Genomic DNA, 15743 nt, shown 5'->3' on the forward strand with positions numbered 1-15743 from the left:
GGGGTGACCTAACCGGTGGATTAAGCTGCGATACCCCCTGTATAAAGCTACAGACCAAAAAATGCAAAGCAAGTGGTCATTGAAACAATACCGATAAGGCCGAGACCTGGCCTTTGATAGTACTCAAAGCCAGCTTCATTTCTAACCCCATTTGCATAAAGTTAAGGATTCTACCTATGACATACTTTCTGGGATGCCAACCCCTGGATTCATACCAGGAAACATATGCCTTCCAGACTCTATAATATATGACTCTGGAGGCCGGCTTCCTTGCACTAATCAAGGTAGATACACCTGATCCTGACAGCCCACGCTTCTTCAGAATATGGGTCTCAACAGCCAAACCATTAAATTTAGTGTTTGTAAGGTAGGATGGAATACTGGACCTTGCGAGAGTAGGTTCGGACATGGTGGTTGGGTCCATGGGTCCCCTACCGCCATCTTTATGATCTCTGCATACCAAGGTCTTCTGGGCCACAAGAATCACTGACTTCCCTTCCTGCTTGATCCTGCGAAGAAGTCGTGGAAGCAGCAGAATAGGAGGGAATGCATAAATCAGTGAAAACTGATCCCATGGGGCCACCAAGGCATCTGTTCCGCATGCTAGGGGATCCTTTGTTCTTGACACAAAGTTGTCGATCTTTTTGTTGAACCTGGATGCAAATAGGTCCACGTCCCGGATCCCCCATCTCCGGCATATTGCCAGAAAGAAATCGGGGTGAAGGGACCATTCTCCCGGGAACAACTGCTGGCAACTCAAGTAGTCCACTTGCCAATTTTCTATTCCTGGAATGAAGACTGCCGATAGGTACATGGTTTTCTGCCCAAGTTAGGATATGATTCACTTCTCTTTGGGCCGCATGCCTTCTTGTGCCTCCCTGGTGATTGATATAGGCCACTGCCGTGGCATTGTCGGATTGGATCCTGACAGGACAATTCCACAACCTGAATGTCCAGGCCCTCAGGGCCAAGCAAGCTGCCCGAATCTCTAGAATGTTGATGGGCAAGGTCCTTTTGGTTCTGGACCATTTCCCTTGGAAAGTCGCCTCTTCCAGGACTACTCCCCAACCCGAAAGGCTGGCATCTGTTGTTACCACCTTCCAAGTAACTGAAAAGAAGGATTTTCCCTTCTGCAGATTTTTGGTTATCCACCACCAACTGAGGCTCCAGCGCACCTTTGAAGACAGATGCATTGGGAAATCTAGAGCTTGGACCCTCTTGTTCCAAGCCGATAGGATACTGTTTTGCAACAGTCTTGAATGAAACTGAGCGTAAGGAACGGCTTTGAATGAAGCCACCATCTTTCCCATAACCTCATGCAAAGCCGAATAGAAGGATTCTTCTTTGCTCTGACCACCTGAATCAGCTCCTTTATGGAGCTGACCTTTGCCTGGGGCAAGAATACCCTTTTCTGGGCTGTATCTATGATCAGACCCAAGTACTCAAATCTCCTTGATGGATTTAAGGAAGATTTCTCTAGGTGGAGAATCCAACCTAGGTATTCCAGGTGGTTGACTGTGGTGACCATACTTTGGTCTAAGCAGCTACCGACTGGTCTATCAAGAGCAGATCGTCTAGGTAAGCTATAATTGTTATACCTTGAGCCCTTAATCTGGCCAGAGGAAGGGCCAGGACCTTTGTAAACACCTGAGGTGCAGTAGCTAGACTGAAAGGCAGCGTTACAAACTGAAAATGGAGATTTTCTACCATGAAATGTATATATTTCTGGTGAGCGGGGAAAATAGGCACATGGCGATATGCATCCTTGATGTCGATTGACGCCAGAAGTTCTCCTCCTTGTAGGATGGAGACAACTGATCGAATTGATTCCATGTGAAAAGAGCAGATATTCATGAACCGGTTTAGATCTTTGAGATCTAGAATGGGTCTGACATCTCCATTTGGTTTTGACACCGTAAAAAGGTTTGAATAAAACCCCAACCCCTGCTCTTCCATGGGGACCACCATGATCACTTTTTGAGACAAAAGACGGTCCAATGCTTGAAAGAGAGACTTCTTTTTCTCTGGATCCTTGGGGACGTTCGATCTGAGAAAAAAAGGAGATGGGAACTCTCGCAAACTCTAGTTTGTAACCTAGAGCTATTGTGGAGATCACTCATCTGTCTCGAAACTCCTCCTGCCAGACCCTTGTGAACTGCAGAAGTCTTCCCCCCACTAAAGCGAGCGGGGGTGCCCCTTCATAAAGAGGCTTTAGTATTTTGTTTTGTAGGTTTCCTTCCCCAGGACTTATTTTGTCCCTGGGGTTGACCCTGAGGTTTAGAGAGGCCGTCATGACTGCCTGGAGGCTGATGCCCCTGGCACTGGAGAAGGAGCTTGTTTAAATGAAAGATGTTTACTTCTTTTCTTAACTGGCAAAAAGGTACTTTTTCCACTTGAAATTTTTTGGATGCATTTATCCAAATCATCTCCAAACAGCCGTTCACCACGGAAAGGAAAACTAGCCGGGAGTTTTTTGCATGGCGCTTTAGCAGACCAATTTTTCAGTCATAGGATTCTACGCATATGTACCAGCACAAGCATAAGGCGTGAGGCCTGAAGAATAGAGTCTCTCATAGCGCGAATTGCAAAACATAAAGCTCCTGGGAGCTCGGCTAAATCCTGGGCCTGCTGATCAGGGATAACCTTGAGCACCTGTCTCAACTGGTCTTTCAAGGATTGACATACACCAATTGCTGCCACTGCAGGTTGAGTCACTGATCCTGCCAAAGAAAATGCGTTTTTTAACAGGAATTCCAATTTCTTATCAGTTGGATCCCTAAGCATTTGAGCATTGTCTACCGGACAAGTCAAACTTCAATTGCTGGTATCTCCCACATTTTAGTGAATTTTTCCTCCATGGGATAAAGTGCTGAGATTTTTTTAAGAGGAAAAAAATGCTTATCTGGGTGATCCCACTCAGAATACATAAGCTGTTCCAGCAATGAATGGACAGGAAAGGCATCAAGACTAGTGTCCCCACTGGAAGATTTCCCCTCTGTTACTGTTAAGGGGACAAAGGTTGTCAAAGGTTGCAGTGCTGCATGAAGGTAAAAAGCCTTGAGCCTTTACAACCACTTTAAAGTACAAAGTTATATAAACCATCAAACTCATAATTAACCAATCCACATTCCAATAACCATGCCTCCTATTATAAGATAATATAATGTGTAAAACATAAGCATAAAATATGCCACCGCAAATATTCCCAGGACAAATTTGTCCTAAAAGGAAAAAAGCCAATGAAAACACAGTACAGTCTGAAAACTGTTCACGTTAATAAATAAAGAGATTGGCAAAGTAACTAAATCCCTAGCATTGTTAAAGAGTATGTAAACCAAACATTTCATATTCCTGATATGTGCCTGCTGTACCATGTACTTGTATGAGAAAGTATCCTGTTCTCTTTGTATTGCTTCCTTTGTGTGAAATCCCTCAGTCAATCTGCTTTCCTATTAAAAACTGACCACTCTAAGAAGGAGACCACACCGAGGTCAGTTCTCTAGCTATGTTGGGAACTCAGCCTGTTCTTCTCCAATGACCAGATTTGTCCTGACACACCTCTACCGCACAACCTATCACTGGGAAGATCCTCCCTCGCCTATCTGTGCTGCTGAGAACAGAGACTATGTGATCACTAATAAAAAGGGAAAAAAAAGGTATTTAAATATTTTTTTTTAATGTCTATACACAGATGTTTTCCCTTTCTTTTCTGTTTTAAACTGAATAGGTTGTTTTACAAAGTGAGTGTTTACATACGCTTTAAACAAATATCCATATATGTGAAAAAGAAAAATGAGATTTGCCAATCTATTGAGAACTTAGACAGTGATATAATAAGTAAAGAAGAAAGTCTTAGACAAACATACTGTAAATGGAATGCTTTTGATAACCATAGGAGAATGAATAAAATAGCACTATGGGCAAATAAACATTGATAGAAAGCAGCAAATCTGATGACGAAACACTAGAAAGTCACAATACTGATACCTGAAAATGCTTGAATACACAAGGTTATGTGGCACAAAAAATAAAGAATCCTGTGCTGGAAGATGTCACACTAAACACATCAAGGGAGGTTTCACGGTTATTTATTAACTCAATTGATCTACAGTGGGCAAAAAATGGATTAGGAAAAGGAGGAGGACAAAGTGTGGATATGGATGTAAGGGTGGCAGTGAGGGTGGGATAGTAGAGGAATCATGACAAGGGGGTCAAAGTTACAAATAGATAGGTGTTAGAGCAATAACTGCATTAGAGGATGGTGAAGTAGATGACAGGGATATGAAAATATTCAATTTGTCTTCATATGAAATAACCTAGGCTCAAAAAACATTATGGACCAAAGGGTTACATTTTGCTAATAGCATGAGGAGCAACTGTTTTGAAACAACTAAAGGGTAACTCCCCTTTTGTGAGAAAATTATAGCAAATAAAACTTAAAAATAATATAGCATATACAACTATGACACAAGTCATATTGTAACTGAATGTTATTAAAAATTACCTTTCCTTTTCAATGTGAAGCACTATAATTTTCTGTAAAATGCAATGCAATATGGCAACCTGAAGTTGTTTTGTACACAGATGGTGTACAAAACATTCCCCAGAAATGTAATTCTTGCTTTTGTGATTAGCTTCCAATTCACATTCATTTTGGACATGGACACAAACAGTTCTTTAGAATAATAAAAGATAGGAATCTGCAACAAAGTTTATTAAACTCCTTGCAATGTGCATAGATCACACAGAGGTGAATGCTTTTTTTTTCTCAGCAAAAGTGGAAATACTCTTTAAAGACATCTCTTTGTTAACTAGAAACCTTATTTTAAAGGTGCTACATCAGCAGACACAGGTGAACCTCTCGGGAAAATGTATTTAAGACTGATCACAACTATCTAGATGTAAGTGCAGAGCTTTAGGAGATCTTGTTACCCTCTGGGAGAAAGTACACATGGAGGATATTGATGAGGATCTAATACAGACTTCAGTCAGTTTGGTTGATAGAATGAGGGTGGTGAAGATAGTAAAAAGAGCATATGCATAACTAAATTGGGTGAATATGCTCTAAAGGTGAAGTCTACATCCCCCCCCCCCCCCCCTTCCACATTGACACCTATCCTATGCTTTGTTGTAGTGTTTGTTGTGATCTAAAGGCACTTGATTTCCTTAGGTTGAAGAATGACAACCATATTCCTAACGAATGACCGACCCTTATTTAATTAGAGAAACGATTATGCCAACTTATATCTTGGTGAATGGGATAACCAAATGTTTGGTGATGACACCTTGTCAATGTGCCTTCCCAAAATTCTGTTATGGAATAGGTACAACAACAATGTGTTCACCAGCTGGCAAGGAACTAAAGAAGATTTGGATGAGCTTGTGGAGATATTTAGCAATAATACCTTTAAAGCGGAACTTCATTCTCCCAATCAACATTGATTATTTTTAATGATTATGCTGCTAGCATTAGTAAGTAAATAGGAAAGTATATCATATTTACTTGTTTTAATCTTTTTTTTATTACATTCCTTCAGTTGTTGTCTTTTTTTGTCTAGGCAAATGATGTCATACATCCCAGGAGTCTTTAGGAGGGCAGAAGGGGTTTTCTCAGGTAAGCATACTCTTTTGCATGCATGCCAGAGCTAAGGGCAGATGGATTGCAGGAAGTAAATGCTACATGCATCATTTGCCCTTACTTAAGATGGCCATGGGTAGAAACACTAGGGGGGGGGGGGGGCGCTTTTCAAAGTGATTTCTCAACAAAATAAAGCATGGAGACATGGATAGATGGGGGGGGGGGTTTCGCTTTGAATATTAAAAATTAGCTAAATAGTGTTTTTGGTTTGTGGCGCTCAGATGCAATTAAGATCTGCTTTAATATAAAGTTTATGAATATGTATGATACTAGCATGGTTACGTTTTTGGATCTAAGGAAACAGTTGGAAATTGATGGTCCATTGAGTTTAACATTATAGAAAATCTACCTTCTTGAACAATCTCTAACATGGTAATAGCTTCCACTTGGAACCTTTAAAAAAAGGGATTGCGATGGGTCCAGCAAGTTTTATCTGTTCTTGTTTAAATATTTTATTGAAAATAGAGAACATGGTACAGTATATATAGCCACAAACAAAACATATATGTACAATGTACATCAAAAGGTAGTTCAAATGAGGATGAAGTATCATTCGGTCAAAAGGATGCACAAAGTAGAAATGAGCAAAGCATCAATATATACAAATAGGTAACAGGTGCAATTGAAGAAATAATAACAGTAATCTGACCTAAACGAGAATAAAAAATTACAAAAAAAAAAAACATATTGGACAGTGAAGAGACAGGAGGTAGCTAAATTGAATGGGAGAGATTACTGTAAAGTAAGTATATATTAAAGTGGAGGTTCACACAAAAATTGAACCTCCACTTTTTGGAACCCCCCCCCTCCGGTGTCACATTTGGCACCTTTCAGGGGGGAGGGGGGTGCAGATACCTTTCTAAGACAGGTATTTGCACCCACTTCCGGGCATAGACTCCCACGGGAGTCTATGCCTCTTCCAGTCACACACACGGGTTCCAGAGACAGCATGGACCATTCAGATTGCGCTTTGCGACTCGCGCATGCGCAGTAGGGAACCGGGAAGTGAAGCCGCAAGGCTTCATTTCCTGATTCCCTTACCGAAGATGGCGACGGCAGCATCCGAGGACCGAGGGATGGTTCAGCCTCGGGTGCCGACATCGCTGGACCCTGTGACAGGTAAGTGTCCATATTTTAAAAGTCAGCAGCTGCAGTATTTGTAGCTGCTGACTTTAAAAAAAAAATTTTTTTGCGGGACTCACTCTTTAAGGCAGTTACATACAATATATGGTGAGGACAGGGGTCAGATTAGGTCAGATTAGGTAATTAAAGGACCAATATCCAGTTACCAGTGTTGTTAAAAGGAGCAAGTGAAAAGAAAGGAGGGGAAAAAGGAAAGTACAGTGCATCCAGAAAGTTTTCACATCTCTTCACTTTTTCCACATTTTGTTATGTTACAGCCTTATTCCAAAATGGATTCAATTCATTATTTTCCTCAAAATTCTACAAACAATACCCCATAATGACAACATGAAAGAAGTTTGTTTGAAATCTTTGCAAATTTATTAAAAATAAAAAACGAAAAAAAAAACATGTACATATAAGTATTCACAGCCTTTGCTCAATACTTTGTTGAAGCACCTTTGGCCCCAATTACAGCCTCAAGTTTTTTGAGTATGAAGCTACAAGCTTGGGAAACCTATTTTTGGGCAGTTTCTCCCATTCTTCTTTGCAGGACCTCTCAAACTCCATCAAGTTGGTTGGGGAGCGTCGGTGCACAGCCATTTTCAGATCTCTCCAGAGATGTTTAATTGGGTTCAAGTCTGGGCTCTGGCTGGGTCACTCAAGGACATTCACAGAGTTGTCCCATGGCCACTCCTTTGTTATCTTGTCTGTGTGCTTAGGGTCATTGTCCTGTTGGAAGATGAACCTTTGTCCCAGTCTGAGGTCTACAGTGCTCTGGAGTAGGTTTTCATTAAAGATGTCTGAAAACATTGCTGTATTCATCTTTCCCTTGATCCTGACTATTCTCCCAGTTCCTGCCACTGAAAAACATCCCCACAGTATGATGCTGCCACCACCATGCTTCACTGTAGGGATGGTATTGGCTAGGTGATGAGTGGTGCCTTGTTACCTCCCGACATGATGCTTGCCATTCAGGCCAAAGAGTTTATTCTTTGTTTCATCAGACCAGAGAATTTTGTTTCTCATAGTCTGAGAGTCTTTCAGGTGCCTTTTGGCAAACTCCAGGCAGGCTGTCATGTGCCTTTTACTGAGGAGTGGTTTCTGTCTGGCCACTCTACCATACAGGCCTGATTGGTGGAGTGCTGCAGACCTGGTTGTCCTTCTGGATGGTTCTCCTCTCTCCAGAGAAATGATGGAGTTCTGTCAGAGTGACCATCGGGTTGTTGGTCACCTCCCTGACTATGGCCCTTTTCCAGCGATTACTCCGTTTTGCTGGGCAGCCAGCTCTAGAAAGTGTCAAGGTGGTTCCAAACTTCTTCCATTTACAGATGATGGTGGCCACTGTGCTCATTGGGACCTTCAATGCTGCAGAAATGTTTCTGTACCCTTCCCCAGATCTGTGTCTCTAAACAAACCTGTCTCGGAGGTCTAAAGACAATTCCTTGGACTTCATGGCTTGGTTTGAGCTCTGACATGCACTGTTACCTGTGGGACCTTATATAGACCGGTGTGTGCCTTTACAAATCATGTCCAATCGACTGAATTTAATACAGGTGGACTTCAATCAAGTTGTAGAAACATCTCAAGGATGATCAGTAGAAACAGGATGCAGCTGAGCTCAGTATGAGTATCATGGCAAAGGCTGTGAATACATATGTACATGTGATTTTTTCATTTTTTATTTTTAATAAATTTACAAAGATTTCAAACAAACTTCTTTCACGTTGTCATTATGGGGTATTGTTTGTAGAATTTTGAGGAAAATAATGAATTTAATACATTTTGGAATAAGGGTGTAGCATAACAAAACGTGGAAAAAGTGAAGCGTTGTGAATACTTTCCGGATGCACTGTATAGAAACTAGGAAGGCAGAAAAGATAGAAATGTAAAGTCAAGAAAAGAAGTAGGAGATGTGAGAAGAAGGGTGAGGAAAGAAGAAGTTACGAGGAGGGGAAATGGGGGTGAGGTCCCTGGGAACCACCAGGAGAAGGAGAGCCATAATGTGTTGATAACGAAACTCATGTGAGCCGCTTATCAGGGAAGGAGTAAGGACTCATTGAAGTCAGATGGAAGAAAATGGGCAAGTTGTATCTTTTCAAATGATCACTGATCCTATTTTTTTTTAGGTGAGACTTATTTTACTACTCCAGATGTTAAAGCAGTATTAAACCCAAAAGCAAATATTTATTACATGCAGCTTACCAATTTTTAGATGTGATGGCTGCATTGGTTTCCTTTTTAGGCTTTCTTTCTTCTATTTTCATACGGTGTTCCAGCCAGCAACTCTATTGTTTTTCATGAGCTCAAACTCTCTAGCAGAATGTATCAGTTTACATGGATAAGGCAAACATCTGGTGTGCCTCCTCTGCTCATTCTTCCAGAGGTGTCTCACTAATACAGGAGGTGTGTTACTGGCAAGATCACCAGGATTAAACAGACGGGAAGATGCCAAAGGAAATGAAAACTAATGGTCAGTAAAGTGCAACATAATTTTTTGTTTAATTTCACTGGCCTGTTGTTTGCATCGTCTTTCTTACTACCTTTCTTGTGGATAGGTACTTCTCCTGTAAGAACAGCTTGATTAACAAAGTCGGTTAATGGTAAGGAAACTATACCTCAGTAAGTAGCACTGCCCCTGTTACAATATTGAATGCATGTTCTTTTAAAACAACATCTGAAATACAGTCTATTAACACCAACTGATGACTTCTGCTAGCAAAATAATAATGAAAGGATCAGAACCAATGTTACTGAAACAGCAGCATGCGGCTTTCCGGCCTAGATAAGAAGCAGCACATTTTAATGTCTCTTTGTAGCTGTCAGTGAGTGGTTACTGATAGAACATGGAATTCCACTATAACAGACAAAGAAAACCCAGACAATAACATAGACTGATAATGAGTGCTTGACCAAATTAACCTGCAGATTTTCATACTGATTTGAAAATACATAGCCAAAAATCTGTACTGAATGAGGTCATAGGGTGAAACATTTACTGGAGGTAATGAAGTTTTGTGAATTCTCACAGTGTTTCCCATTATAGATATTCCACAGAAGTAATAATGTTTCTACAGTGAGAGTGCAGTGTAAAAATGCCTTAATGAAGCTGAACACCACCTCATAAAGTGAGATTTATACAATTTACCAACTATTTAAAAGATTATAGAGAAACTCTGACTCCTCAGTTTTTGTTGTAATGACATCTTTACATCATTGGTGTACATCTTTGTACTGTTTTACCTCTGTTCAGTGTATCTTGTTTCAACCTAATGGATTAAGGAGCTTGTCTGAGCCTACAGTGGGAATTGCTGAAGAGACCCAATTCTGGAGACCAGAGACTAGTAGACATGTGCAATGCGTTTTGTTACAAATTTGTTTTTTAACGAATTTTGACAAATTCGTGAATTCCGAATCTTATGAATTTTCAAATTTTTCGATTTCCAAATTTTGGAATTTTTCAATTTCCGAAATTTCGAATCTCGGGATTTTCAAATTTCCATATTTTAGAATTTCCGAAAATTTAGAATTTCGGAATTTCTAAAAATCCGGAATTTCAGGAATTCGGAAATTCGGAATTGGAGAATTCGGAATTTCGGAAATTGGAAAATTCAAAATTTTGGAAATTCAAAATTTTGGAAATTCGGAATTGGAAATTCGAAATTTCCGAAAAATCGAAATTTCGGAAATTCAAAATTTGAAATTTGGAAATTGGAAAATTCGAGTTTGGATATTCGGAAATTTTGAAAATTTGAAATTTCATAAATTTGAAAATTAAAAAATTTGGAAATTTGAAAATCCATAAATAAAAATGAAAATCTGAAAAATCAAAAGAACGAAGATCTGAAATGTCAAAAACCTGAAAATCTGAAATAACTAACTAATAATGAATATTAAATTATAGGCATTGGAATTTCCTTTCAAATTTGGCTGTTAGTGAATGTAAAGAGTATGAATTTATCCGAAGTTACGTATTATCTGAAATAACGAATGCCGTATCTAAACGAATGGAACGAATGGAACGTAATGATCTAATAATAATAAATAACAATAATAATATCAAAACTTTTTTATTATTATTTATTATTAATTTGTTCCATTACATTTGTTTATTTGCGACATCCGTTATTTCGGATAATTCGTAACTTCAGATAAATTTGTATTCATTACGTTCACAAACAGCCAAATTTGAAATTTTTGAAGTTATTATCAATTAGTTATTATTTCGAATTTTACTGATTTTCTTTCTTTTTTCAGATTTTCGAATTTTTGGATTTTCAAATTTTTTAATTTCCGAAAATTCAGAATTCGAAAATTCGGAAATTCGAAATTCGGAATTCGGAAATTCCAAAATTTGAAAATCTGAATTTTGGGAATTCCGAATTTTCAAATTTCCGAAAAAAAGCAAAAAAACATTTTTTGTCAGTGCACATGTCTTGAGCCTAGTGATTTTAGTTATATTGTTAAAATTACTCATATGTAATAACATGAAACAAACAGCACCTGTAAGGTATAAGAAAGAAGAAATTAAAACAGCGGAAAAAAAAAAACACAGCCAAAATATATTTACAGGAAACTATATTACAACAAAAAAGACTATAATACAACAGTAAAAAAAAGAGATAAAAAATGAGAAGCACTAAACAAACTTATTTTCTTGGTCTGTATATCTGCAGAGTTCATTTCAACGTAGCATAATCCTGATGTGGGGTCGGAGAGTCGTTGGTCCTCAAATAAGAAATTGACATGTGCGCTTGGTTTGATGGTAAATAGCAACTGTCAAACTGCAGTTACAAGAGCTATTTGTGGACCCGCTAACCCAGTCAGGAGAATTAAGTGGTAGGAAGTAGAAGTGCTGAAATGTTTTATAATTATAGTGCTACCCCAGGAGGAGCTGCTTTGGATGATGGGTACTCTGTTCTCTGCCACGACTCTGTAACCGCTCCATCCCCTCTAACACACCTGAATATATCTTAGCATGCTGCTTAGGTCAGCTTAGGCATTAGTATAATACCACAATGATATTAGCACACATGAAATGGGCCACAAGCTACTTGATGGTGGATAAAGTAAATGTATTATTGCAGGGCAAGGAAAGAATAAAATGTACAGAACAATAAACAAGGCAATGAGTATGTTAGATTAACTGACGGAAAGATCAGCCTCAACCATGGCAAATGACTTAAGCCACAATAAGGTTAAACCCTTTCAAACTAGTATACACAGCATTGGCAAGAAAAGCATCAACCATGAAAGCATGAATGGCACAAAGAAAAGTCTCACTTTAACTCTTGGAAATAGAGATTCAAAGAGTGTCCCTGAGTGCACTCTATGCATACACCCCTAAGAGTGGGTAGATGTACACACTCCTCCGAGGGGTACCCCTGAAGATGGTTGCAAAGTACCTGGTGCCTGATTAGCAAAATTCAGCTGACTAATGTTGGGGACCATCTGTATGGTGGTGCATGTGTTACTTTCTCTTTAACGGTGGATAACTGTTGGACTGTTATGTAATGGGCAGTCTCCACAGGCAATAAACTGTGAGTAGTGATGGGGTAAACACAGTTGGTTCTGCTCACCACTCCAGGTACACAGTAAATCCAGTCCAGAACACTTGGGGGTCTGTTCTTCCCAGGAATTGGATCCCATCTGCAAAGGCTCAGTCTCTCAGCTGTGTAGGAGGCACAGGCACCACAGCAACAGGTCCCTCCAGCTCCGGTCCCAGCACTCAGGAATCCAGTCCTTACACAGGTCCTCAGTAGTTCTGCCCCAGCACTAAAAGTTCTCTCTCTCTCTCCCTCTGTGACAAATTAATTAGTGATTTGACTCAATATGGAAGATGCATTTTAGTGAGACATGTCAGTATGAACTTGCAGTTTAAGGGCCTGGTAGCTCACTGTTATTAAAAAGAAAAGCAGTCTTTACACAACAGTTGTTAGTACTGGCCCCTCAGACTCACTCAGCCTTGGTTACAGCACACATGGACATTTTTTTGAAGTTTATCAGCAGGGAAGTTTATGGGCTGTTGTCTGAACGCCCTAAAATCGCGTTCAAGACTAGTTCTTCTGACCACAAAAAATGATGAACGCTGAAAATTGCACATAAACGCTCCAGTCTTAGTAAATTCCCCTCTGTGTGTGGATTAAATAATTTAATAGGTACTTCACTTTTTATATACACATAATTGTCGGTGGGGCCACCCCATAATAGGGGTGGGAATGTCCCACATGATTATTTGTAGCCTAGATAGAGGGTAGGAAATGACTGCATGAGGATATTGAATTACAAATACATTGTGGTCAGCTTTGACTTATTTCTGTATTTGTATTACACTTTTGAAAAATAATATGATATATGGGGCGATACTAAGGGCTCATATATACTCTCTTTACAGTAGCCATTTGATACTGTCCAGATGATTCTTGTGAGCTTATGTACAGGACCCATCGGAGACCTTGGCCTCTTGGGGCAAGAAATACGGCATCTGATTTTTAACAGGCTAATTTGCATGTATGTACACCATTTCAAGACTGTAAGTGTGTACTGTAATACTGTGGAATAACGTTTGGATGATTTTACATGAATATGTGATAAAAATGTTATGATTTTGTTACAGATATCATATACTCTCACCCCTGAGTAAGACAATGGGGTTGATTCACTGAGAGTTAAATACAGGCTAATCTTATGCAGTAAAATACCACATGCGTTAACAACTGAGCAATGTTGTGTTCAATTCACTAAGAATTTAAAGTTAAATACTGCATACGGTATTTGTTTGATTCAGTGTTAATTACCACAATAGGTAATACGGTAATTTACCACATTGAGCTGGTTACTAAGCAGCAGGCCTGGAAACCGCCTGCCGCATCCTTAACAACAGATGACTCATCAGCTGTCAGCGGGCTTCCCCACTGACAGCTGATTGTAAATAAAAAAAAAAAAAAAAGCAGACAATTAAAAAGTATGAAAAAAATGGCGTGGGGTCCCCCCAGTCCATACCAGGCCGAAATAAAAAACAAAATGGTGTGGGCCCCCCCCAAATTCATACCAGACCCTTATCCATACATGTCAAGAAGGCGGGGATGAGCAAACGCCCCAGCCCCTTACTTAAGGGGGTAAGGAGGTAAGGGGTAGGGCCACCTGGCTATGTCACCTGGTGGCCCCGCCCCCTTATGATGTCACGGACTGGTGCATGCTGGGTGGCGTGATTGATGGTGGATTTACATCATGGGACTTTTTTTTATTTTTTATAAAAGAATTGTCAAAAACTCTGTGTTTTTTTTTACCTTGCAACACTTTTTTGGTGAATGGGTAGGGGAATGATGTACACAATACTCATTCACATGGGGGTGTTTAGATTCCGATTATCCCCCTGCCCGCAGACCCCCACAACCACCAAGCTCGAGCTCACACCCCCTTTCCTGACCTGCCAGGCCGCTTGCCCAGGTAAGGGTCTGGTATGGATTTTTCCTTTTTTTTCATACTTTTTAATTGTCTGCTTTTCTTTTTCAATCAGCTGTCAGCAGGGAAGCCACTAACAGCTGATGAGTCATCGGTTATTAAAGATGCGGCGGCCGGCTTCCCGATCTGCAGCTTAGCAACCAGCTATTTTTTTACAAATACCGCATGTGATACTGCCAGCTAAACCCTGGTGGTAATTATACCATGCTTTTTAATGCTCTGGTCCATTTGTGAATTAGATTTAAGAGATTTTTATGCGGTATTTACCGGCCCCCTTTTTTTTTTTCGTAAATACCACATAACCATTTTTTTTTTGTGAATTAGACATCGTTTACCGCATTCGATAATTTTTGCAAATGAGTAACATGATACCTTTATCGCACAAAGATGTTTATATGATCACTACTGAGTCATTCTTGGGTATACTGTATCATTGTATCAAGATATGCGAAATGATGTACAAAGTCACGTCAGCCACTATGTCGGTTTAATGTATTTATGTTTTATGCTGATTTAAATAAAAGTTATATATTTTATGACATGTTACCATGTGTACAATAGCTGCCTATAAAGTCCCATTGGAAATGGTAATAATTTTGTGTGTGATACTAAATATCTGGTGACTTTTCAAATAGGTAATTTTCCCCCGTGCTTTTGGCCTTACACTTACAAAACTAAACTCACTCCCACACTGGAACTTCAAAATGCTGTGACTTCACAGGCTGGTAAGACCCCTTCCTGCCCTAATTTATATGATTGACAGTGACTCATGCCCTGGATCATACTGTCATTACTTTAAGGGGCAGTGGAAAAACCCCATCTTATTGTTTGATTCTATGGCTTAAAGGGTAACTCCACTTTCATGGGAAAAAAATAGCAAATAAAGAAAAAAATAATATAGCGCATATAACTGCGACACTAATAATATTGTAATTGAATGTTATGAAAAATTACCTTTCCTTCAACTTTGGGCTCCGGTCTAGATTTTGCATGTAACAATGTCCCTCAAAGGATATGTCGCTGCTACACTTGATTTTTCTACATATATATATATATATATATATATATATATATATATATATATATTTTTTTTTTTTTTTTTTTTTTTGAAGGGGAACGATAATAAAGTTTTGTGTTGGATGACATAGTGGTCATTATGGTTGTAATAATATCATTATTATGCTTATAGGTTGTCTAGGTAGATGGGTGGGTGCTGTCCTGCTAGACCCCTCTGCCGAATGCACAAAGTTGGCCTGATGTAAGGACCATTAATTGTTTGACCTATTAGTGATATAAAAAAGAATATGGTTCTCAATAATAGTTTGCTTATAAGTTGACCACTATGTCACAGTCTCTGATACCCATTGGCGGATCTCCATGGATTCAGGTCTTAATCCCTCAGCTTTAAAACATGCTATTGATGACTTGTTGTTGACTGTTCATGTCTTCAGAGCCATTTTGTACTCTTGTATTAAACTGTAATCCTGACAATTGAATAAACAGGAAAATTACCTTTCCT

General features: G+C 39.4%; 1 protein-coding gene and 1 long non-coding RNA gene across 8 annotated transcripts in view; one reads left to right on the forward strand and one right to left on the reverse strand.

Annotated features, from left to right (window-relative positions):
• Positions 1-9397, forward strand: part of LOC141112228 (uncharacterized) — a 183327-nt gene extending 173930 nt beyond the window's left edge. For both annotated transcript variants that reach the window (XR_012236553.1, XR_012236554.1), the window contains 3 exons: positions 5559-5614; positions 9145-9233; positions 9319-9397. This is a non-coding gene — a long non-coding RNA (uncharacterized lncRNA). The remainder of the gene's footprint in view (positions 1-5558; positions 5615-9144; positions 9234-9318) is intronic.
• The window catches only part of CHID1 (chitinase domain containing 1), a 1258939-nt gene that overhangs the window by 407263 nt on the left and 835933 nt on the right, over positions 1-15743 (reverse strand). The window lies entirely within an intron of this gene.

This window comes from Aquarana catesbeiana, linkage group LG11, assembly GCF_042186555.1.
Source record: "Aquarana catesbeiana isolate 2022-GZ linkage group LG11, ASM4218655v1, whole genome shotgun sequence".
In the NCBI taxonomy this organism is placed as follows: Eukaryota; Metazoa; Chordata; class Amphibia; order Anura; family Ranidae; genus Aquarana; species Aquarana catesbeiana.